Here is a 10,402-nt window from a genome sequence, read left to right as displayed (position 1 = left end):
AATTACATGTTCTTTTTAATGTTATTTCCATATACACTCTAGAATTATTTCCGACATCGGGGGCGAAAGATTGGGTCCACGACTATTAAGCTGTTGGTGTAGTTGATGCATCTAACTCTGTAAGTTTTAACAATTTAACCTTTTTTTCAAATGTGTGTCGACGATAAAAGCAAGGAGGGAACACAAGGATACAAAAAAAGTAAAGGCTGGTTTAGTTAGTACAAACGCTTTGAAATTGAAGCAGCGAACCAGGATGATAGCAATGTATTAACAACTAAAGCCGAGATGGGTCAAAACGTAGATATCCTATAACACCATATTAGGGCCTTTGAAAGACTAGAGCCGCACTTGCATGACACGCTAGTGCTATACAGTTCACTTAATCAAACCTTTATTTCTTCAGATTTCTCCTATGTTTCTTGAGGTGACTATATGATGATAGATACGTATTACGTCGTACTAATTTTATCTTAATTATTAAATTCGAATCATATTTCTAAATTTTTAATATAATTTCTTAGAAGTTTATATTTCTTAACTTTAACCTTTTATATTAGTCTCTAGTTATCTTAATTACGAAACTATTGAAAGCAAGAGATGATATAGTGTGCTTTTTCTTGTTATTTTTTTTATATAAATTATAATAATTAAATCATTTATAAAATGTATTTTATTAAAAATAGTTGTATCCTAAACATATTTAAATTTATGATTTTTTAAATGAAAAAAATTCTACAGCGCACTAGCACACCGTAGCATACCAGTAAAGCGATGTACCAAAACGTATCACTAGTTAAAATTTTCTTATTAAATAAATATTAAAAGGATAAATTACAGACGTTTATACCTAAATTATCATTTTTGTTTAATTTTAGTATTTAAACTTTATTTTTTTTAAATAATTGATGGTAATGCTTATATGACATGGACCTATGGGATAAAAAATATAGAAATCATTCTTGCTCCTAGTATGAATTAATATGGAGTATGTTACATAAGAAACAAATCACTCAACCATTGAGCTAAATTAGTTATTTTGGTAAATTTCACCATATTTTTTATTTAACTTATACAATGATATCACCACAAAATCTATATTTTCGATGATTAGAAGATTTAAATATGAGACACTTTAAATTAATTACTGAAAGATTAGTCACTCAATTATAGTGTGATTTTTTTATTATACTGAACTTAGTACTTACTTATATCATTATTAAATTAAAAGTTAAATTTTTACTTTGTTAGAAATAAAAAATAATAATTAAATAATTTATATATTTTTATAAAAATTATATTAAACAATTATTGAAAAAATAATATTTATGATATTATAAAAATATTTATTTATTTTTTAAATCCAATTAATTATGTATTTAAAATAATATTATTTTAAAATTATCTATTTAATTTTAAATAATTTAAATTTAGGGTAAATTGTACGTTTAGTATCCAACTATCACTTTGATTCCGTGCAATATTATTTAAGATTAAATATAAGTTAAAAATAATATTTCAAATAAATAAGTAAATAATATAATTTTAAAAAATAAATAAATATTTTAAAATATTTTCATAATATCATAAATAATTTTTTTAGAATAACTTAATATAAATTTTATCAATACATAAAAGTAATCATTTAATTATTCTTTATTTTTAAATAAAGTGTAAAATTATTCTGTAATTTAATAATGATACAATTAAGTATTAAGTTTGATATGATAAAAATAGATTCACAATATAGTTGAATGATTAAACTTTCGATTATTAATTTGAAGTGTCACATATTCAAATTTTATAATAATTTGAAAATATTGATTTTGTGGTGATATTGTTATATAAGTTAACTATAAAATATGGTAAAATTAATATAAATGACTAGTTTAATTCAATGGTTATGTGACTTGTATTTCATGTAAGAGGTCTAAGTTCAATTCATGCTAAGAGTAATAATACTTCCTTTTCTTTTCTTTTATATTCATAGTTGGTGACACTTGTCATCATTTAATTAATTCAATAAAATTAATTAAAAATATGATTGAGAAATAGAAAAATAATGTAGAAATTAAAAATTAAAAAAATGATGTATCATGTCACATTAGCATTGTCGTTAATAGTTTAAAAAATAAAATTTAAGTATTAAAATGAAAAAGTGATAATGTAAGTATTAAATTTATAATTTATTCTTTTAATATTTATTTAATATGAACATTTTAATTAATAATATATACTGATACTATCACTCTAATAATACGTTGGTGTAGGCAACGTGCACCTTTCAAATGTTACAGCCGTGCGAGACGATTTGTTTCTTCCATTGTTTGAGTATTAATATGTGATAACTGAGAAGTTCTGTCGTACGACAGTCTTAATATAAGTTTATGGAAAGAAGTTATCAAAAATGTTATTTTTTTTAATATTTTAGATAAAAAATTACTTAAAATATTATTATTTTTAAATAAAATATTAATATTTTTTAATATTTTTGATAAACTGTATAATATTAACATATCCGATAGAAAAAAATAATGTGAGATTTGTAGTGATTTCTGGCAACTTTTTCCACTTGAATTCTGGCATTGTAACTACAGCACCGCATGATTACATTCAATGAACATGGACTTAAACACATGCATCATAAAATATATTTATATTATTACTTAATATATTGATAATGATATTTTTTTAATTTTCCAGAACATTAAAAATTATTTACATATATTCTCAGATTTTAAAATACAATTTAACAAATTATTTACATATATTTTCGAAGTATATATATATATATATATATATGCTTATCCAAAATGGCAGCCTTCCAAAATACAAAAGCAACTTCTCCCAGTCCCAGCCCTAGCCCTAGCCCTAGCCCTAGCCTGACTTACTGTCAGCAAATATTCTTTGCAACCCACTAGATGTAGTGGACGTGCAACAAAAGTTACCCTAAAACTTTGCTGCTTCCCATCACTTCGCTTGTCTTATAAATAAGACACATAGGGTTAAATTGCTATTACTGAGATCTCTTGTACTAATTACTTTGATGATAGCTCCAACTTTTTTTGAGTATGGCTGCAATCCCCATATGCACCAATCTGCTTGGCCACATCCAACCACTTGGGTGTCCTGCAAACCGAAGCGAGTGTTGTTTGATTTTGAAATGTTACTGCTATTTTTACGTGGATGGTGCAAGCAAATTGGGACCTTTTTATTCAGTTCTTGGTTTTTGGTCCTTGTTTTGGTCAATTGTTACTGCTATTTGAAATGTCATACCGTATCTTTAAAGGAATATGACACTTAAAAATACTTTTCAACTTTGAAGAAGCGACGGTGACCACTAAAGCTAGTGCTGATGCAAATGTAAATCTTAAATTTCCTATCCCTTTGCGTACTGTACTTGTTTCGCCTTTAGCTTAGGCCTCCATATGTTAAAACTTTCGAAGAATATAAAGTGAATATTGTTTCAATGGAGTGGCCAAAAAAAAAACTTTACATGAAGTGTTTAGGATTTGATCCCCAGATAAATATCCTTATGCCATTTCTTTTATGGATTTGAATGAACCCTAATGTTTTTGTTTTGGGTGCATGTCGGAGAGCCTGGACAGATAATTAAAATGATTTAGGGGGTAGTAGTATTAATCCTAGGAAAATGCAACTTGTAGGAGGATCATGATTTAAAGGTACTTATATTAAATGATTACTGACATGATGCGTGCTTATTTAAAGCGAAGGCACAAGAGAAGAACATTCCAGCCACTCAACTCGTGATACTTAAGTTTTACCCATTTAGTCTGAAACTTGTATTTCGACATGCCAAGACTGCATATTAATTTAGATACATTTTAAGTTTAGGGTTGCTAATCCGATTATAGGTACGAACATCCAAACCGCAACTTGTCACATGGGGAAATCCAATTCCCCACGAGAAGAACATTCCAGCCACTCACTCGTGATACTTAAGTTTTACCATTTAGTCTGAAAACTTGTATTTCGACATGCCAAGACTGCATATTAATTTAGATACATTTTAAGTTTAGGGTTGCTAATCCGATTATAGGTACGAACATCCAAACCGCAACTTGTCACATGGGGAAATCCAATTCCCCACTTTCCGTTGTCACACAACAATATATGCCATTTTATTTCTTCCGTCCACACTAAAACTTTTTAGAAATGGAATAACACACTTTGGAGGCATAGAAAAAGAGAGATGGGACCATGTTAAAACGATTAATTAATGGATATTTTGTAATAAAATATTGAAGATTAATGAAGGCTATTTTGGGTGAATATTCTGAAACTGGAGACAAGTGGGAGAGGACATAAAAGTCAATTAAAATGGAGTCATGGTGGAGTTGGGAAGAATGGGTGGTCCATCGTCCATCCCTAGAGTTGGAAGCTTTCAAGTGTATTTAAATCATCATAACTTATTATATTTGTGTGGGACTTTTGGAGGGGCTTTAAGGGCGTGGTCTCTGCTTCCCATAAAATAAAATTTCTTCTACCTTTTCTACCCTCACCTCTAAATTATTTCAAGTATCAATTAAAACGATTTTCGTGATTAATTCTACAGGTTATGTAAACTTAAAAATACAATCGCTCCAACAACTGTTATAATATGGAGAGACACAGTTTGATTAGTCCTTGGTGGCAATTGTGCAATTCTAACCTCACAATAGGTGATGAACATGAAAGCACCATACAGAAACACAATGAGATACGTAGAGCCATGCACTATATGAGGTAGGTACATGTTCATTTTAAATTTTAATTTTTTTTAATTAACTATTTAATATTTATTAAAGGTATTTATTTTAAAATTTTATTTGTGTATGTTCCATTAAAAAAAACTTATTAACTTATATATCAATCTTAAAAAATCTTACGAAACTGATGACTCTAATGCATAACATAACTCTCTTGTCGCTTTCTCCGCTGTCTAAAAGTTTCTTCTGCCTCTACTCTCCATCAACAAATAATAATAATAATTTAGATTATTTGATGGTTGATTCTTAAATTATTATCAAATTGTTAATTGAAATTAGTATTAAATTCAAATATAAGACAATTACTGCCCTTTTTCATGCGGGGAAAACAGCTTTATCTGTTTCGTATATTTGGATGTGTCCCATCCTCAAAATTATAGTGTTTTTTTTAGTGAATATGTTGTTAAACCTAATGTATTAAAAAAATGTTTTGAAGATATATCATACATAATAGTTTTAGAAGGTAACTTATACAGTTACTCACTCAATTTAGGGATTTATATCGATTTTAGTAACAAATTTTAAAACAATTTGATGTAAATATTAAATATGATTAAAGTAATGAATCATTAAATATAAGATAATGCCATTACATTATAGTTTGGAGATTAACATGGAAGTTAAAAAATATTTTTTTATTTCACTAATTATATTCTTTATCAAATTTACGATTTTCAATTTAATCATAAATTATCATCTAACGTCTACTACTTAGACAAAAACCTTGCATTATCAGTATAATAATTACATTTTCTAAAAGTCTCTTTAAAACTTTTAATTCTAAAATAAAAATTCACCAACTTTGGGATTTGAAAGATTTCTCATATTTGAGAGACTTAGAGTGTTTGTTGAAAAATATGAACGGTGATAAGTATCATTTTGAGAAGATGTATGACATATCTTGAAACTAGTATCATTGGAAAATTGTTGGGGGAGCTCAAAGTATTAGAACATCAAACATTTAGATATATTTTTATCGAGTTTGACTAAATTTCATAAAAATAATTCAAGAATAAAACCTAAATTACGAGTGTGTTTTGTATCGATGTTATCATGAACGATAATCAATGATAGATAACGATTGACTTATAGTAGTACTTGAATGAATGGACAATTTTTCTATAAAAAAAATATGAGAAAAAAAGATCACCTTATCATATCATTGACGAACGACGAAGTGCTCTAATTAAACCCATAACCAAACTTTAATACCATAGTTAATAAAATAAATAAATTTTAGTGACTAATTGTATAATTTACCCTAATTTAAAAGAAATGTTTAAGTCAACTTTCAGATAAATCATATTTATTATTCACTACTACAAAAATATTGTCCAACTTGTAAATGATATGTGTTTTGTTAGCGCTATATATATATAGAACAAACAAAATTTATAAATTTGGATCAATCATAATAATATACACTAAAATGGACATCTTTTAGAGTGTTCACATTTTATAATTACAATTATAATTAATATTATAATTTAAATAATAATCAAAATTAACCATTATAATATTTTTTTGTTGCATTTTGGTTCCAAAGCTTTGCCTTGACTAATCCAGATCGACTCACATTGCACACCTGATTTTGGTGTGGGCGAGTCTTCCAACAAGTATTTTCTACATACACGACGACTTGAACTCGAGACCTTACTTAAACGATATCAAGTTGCTTACTACTTGAATAAAGCTGTATAGGTTAAAATCAACCATTATAATATTAAACAAATTACAAAAATATTTGAATCTAAATTACGATTAATTAGCTAAATAAGATTTTTTTTGATAGCCCACTATTCTAATAGTTAAACGGCATTCACACTTTCTTTATTCATGGTTCGATTCCAGGATTATTCAGCTAATTATGACCTAAACAATTATAACGATTATTGTTAGATATACACTAAACAATTATAACGATGAAACATAATAATTTTAATTTTCTTGTTAAAAATGACACAAATCACATCTCGTCGATATCTTTACTTTCCGCTATCTGATAATACTCCATATTCTAAATGAGGACTTGTTATCCATCCTATGTAACGATGAAGTTATAAAGGGAGAATATGCAAGGGTTTCTTCTTCTCAATCTTCTTATCGTTTCTCTTCTTCCTTCCTTTCCTAAAAGGTCGGGGATGGGGGATTTCTTTGAAATTTTCTTTCAGTGGTATTTACTGGGTTTGTTTTTGTTTTTGTTTTGGTATGAACAAAAAACCCTAAAATGTTTTGAAGCCTTCGTGCCCACACATTACTGAAGACGTCAAGGATCTTGGATTTAAGGTCTTGGTCTTACTTTTGGGACACTTTTCCTTAAACGGGTTTAGTTTGTTTAGTTTTCAGATCTGACTCATTCCCTTTAATATATATATTTTTTGGTCTTTGGGTTCATGTGTTATGAAACAGTTTTGTTTGCTTTGTTTTGGTAAATTTCTGTGTTGTTTGCTTTGTCTCCCATGGGAAATGATCTACCTTTTCTGTCATTCTTCATTTGTGGGACGTAGAAATTGACAGAAGAGAGTGAGCACACAGAGGGAATTGCATAAGGCTATACTTTTGCTTTTGCGTGCTCACGACTCTTTCTGTCAGCTTCCGGTGCCGGAATTTGATCTTAATTTCCTTTTGGTCACTTCTCGGCCTGTTTTTGTTCCATCCTCTCAACACACTTCTCTCTATATCTATCATTGTTGATTTATCTCATATGATATTCCCTTCATCTCTGGGATTAGTTGATTTCGAAGCCACCGGAGATATTCTACTCTGAGATTATGGTCTATGTCTGAATGGCTGTTTTTTTTTTTTACTTTTTTCTTTTAATAAGCTCGATATGTTTAGTTTATGGATTTAAATAAAAATTAATAGGTTCAAAGCGTGACGTTTGATGCTATTGACTGTTGAGGTACGCCTGATTACTGTGCGGGTTTAACGGTAAAACTATGAATAGCATGGGACCATTCACGTTAATCAATTTCATATTAGTAGCTAGCTTAGGCCTGTATGGTCCTCCATCAAAAAACCATCTTCTCTTTGTTTTTCCTTGCTTTTTTATTACTGCGCATGCGATCATATTCATACGCAGGATTGGAGTTAGCTTTCACCTGGATCTTGCAGAACCTGGCTGGTTGCTTCTACTCTCAGTCCCAAACGAAGGTTTCTATTTGTAACCCTACTCTTGTAAAACTAATGCGTTGCTTGTTTTACTGTCTCTGACTAATGGGTGTTGTTCTTGTTTTTGCTTTAATTTAGTGAAAATTTAGTCATTTGCAGACTCGGTTCTACTGATTTTATGTTGTACCATGGGTGATTTGTAGCTGTGAGGGTTGAAGAGAAGAAGAAACCCTGGGGGAATAGGTTTTGGGTGTGGTGACTGGTGACGAGTCTTCTTCATCCACAATTTTCTGCATCTATATCTTCTCTCTTGCTTTTTTCTCATGTTCCTTTTGCAGGATTTGAGTTTTGTAACTTTAGATGGAGATGTGCAGAAGAAAAACTTATAGAACAGGTCTAATTTTCTTATCATCTTTAAAAGCCAAATCTTCTTTCGTTTGAAGTACTCGCATATGTCTGTTTTAGGAATAGTTTTTGGGGACATACAGTACTTGCAGCATGGTAACGTTTTTATTATTTCTTGTATCTTCGAAAATCATTTAGTTCTCTATTGGACTGCATCGAGGTAAATAGTACCATGAAATCAACAATCTTCAAACTTTAAGATTATGGCTTCTGTTGTGAAACGATATTTCTGACTTTGCAAGTACCTTCAGATAAAGATGAGAGTTAATAATATGGGAGGTGGATACCTATAATGGTTTGCTTAAAGAAAAAACTTTTGGTTCATGTATAAGATTATCTATAAGTCGTCAGCATGTTATATTAACACGTGGAGGCAAAATATGATTAGTCTTCATTTAGAAATAAATAACAAAAGAGGGAAGAATAAAAGAGGGAAAAAACCATTGCTATTTTCAACTAATCTGCCTTTTGAAGCAGCTGAATCCTTGAATAATATGTCTGCACTACAAAGCAATGGTTGAGAGTTCTTTCATCTTATTTTGATTTACTTCATCAGTTTTGGCGCCATCATCATTTTGGCTGCATTCTTCTCCACTATGTAGCTTCAGCAGACGACTGGAATAAATGGGGTTGTCGGATCAAAGGTATAGTCTGGTTTTATGGGGTTAACATTGATACACCAAACATTGAAATCCTCAAATGATATGGTTTCAAGAAGAAAACATTGAATAGAAGGTATTTGTATGCAATCATAGTTGTTTAACTGGGTGTATAGTGGGCAATAGAACATGTATTTTCTATGATAGTAATAATGATCATAATAATAATAATAAACGTGGGTATCATAATTGACTCGTTTCCCTATCCCTATTATATAAGTGAACAAGCTAAATTGGCTGGCTGCTTTTATTTGAGTTGGTTTTTGCCTTTACTGCTTTTCTGCTTTGTGCAACGAGAGTTATTTTTTCTTATTAGAAAAATCACAGATGACTTAATAGACTTTGTATCGATGACCGAATTGTGGGATCGTCAATGTCGGCCTGTCTGCATATACTGTCTTTTTAATTCATGAAAATGAAGCAACATTTGTTTGTCATCGACCTTTCCTGGGAATCTATATTGGGGCTATATGGCAGAGTGAATGCTTTTCTTTTTGATGCAGTGAAACAATTTCAACTGGTGCACATTACTTTATTTTATCTAGCGATTATAGTTGCTGTGCTTTTTGTTTTGTTAATGGAAAGCATTAATACAAGGCTATAAGTTGCTTCCCTTTTAGTGTTTTGGTTCACATTAGGTTTCTTGTTTCTATTAGGCTCAAAACACTGCACTTTTGATGGATTCTCTCCTGCAGCTTCCTTTGAAATCGCAAGCGCATGTGGGGAGCCGTTTTTCTAGTTTCAGATTATCTTATTACTTGATAGGTAACATAATTTGTCCTTAATTATGACTATTTTTTTAATCTTTTAATCGTATAATATGCTGATCCCTATTTGCAAACCCCCCGAGGTGAAATCAAACGCTACCCTTGAGTGAGGACAGCAGTAGTTTCTCAAAGAAATTGATCCATATGCAAGCTTTAGGCAAATCATAACCTTTGCACTGTGTTCATAAGCTATGGAAAATATACTTTTGAAAAATCAAGCTGTGGGTTAGAGATTAGACTTTTTACTATTAGGTTGTGGGGGTTCTGAATTTTAAATATATCTATCAGGAGAGGTGCAAACTTTTTTTTTCTCACTTTTCTTCTTCGTTTTCTGTCATGTTGTGTACAATTTGGGATGTTTTCCATATTGTAGGTAGTTGAGACCATCTTTGGCTTTGATTATTAACATAGGGCACCTTTTTTCCTAAAAGCTTTGAATTCTATTTTCAGGGACAACTGGCAAGACCTGCTTGGGGAAATCTTTGTTTAGATGAAACAAAATAGTAGACTGAATATGAACCTGTAGTAGGGTGCTAGTGGGTCATATTTAGACTGTAACTTTGTGAATGAGGAGAGAAGATTTACTGCGAAGCTCTCTACTCGAAGTGAAAGCTTGCCTGTCTTAAGTGGATACCTAGTAGCACCGTGGCAAGTGGTGAAGAAAAGGGGTTTTGTGCATGAATGCCATGGGAAA

General features: G+C 30.2%; 1 long non-coding RNA gene across 1 annotated transcript; it reads left to right on the top strand.

The window, feature by feature from the left end:
• Positions 1-7,587: 7,587 nt before the first annotated feature.
• Positions 7,588-10,402, top strand: LOC120150645. The gene is made up of 4 exons (XR_005518540.1): positions 7,588-8,271; positions 8,839-8,926; positions 9,637-9,706; positions 10,159-10,402. It is a non-coding gene; the product is annotated as an uncharacterized LOC120150645 (long non-coding RNA).

Source organism: Hibiscus syriacus, unplaced genomic scaffold (genome assembly GCF_006381635.1).
Source record: "Hibiscus syriacus cultivar Baekdansim isolate YM2019G1 unplaced genomic scaffold, ASM638163v2 tig00002793_pilon, whole genome shotgun sequence".
Classification (NCBI taxonomy): Eukaryota; Viridiplantae; Streptophyta; class Magnoliopsida; order Malvales; family Malvaceae; genus Hibiscus; species Hibiscus syriacus.
The sequence above is the reverse complement of the archived record's forward strand: the minus strand, read 5'-3'. Positions and strand labels throughout refer to the sequence as shown.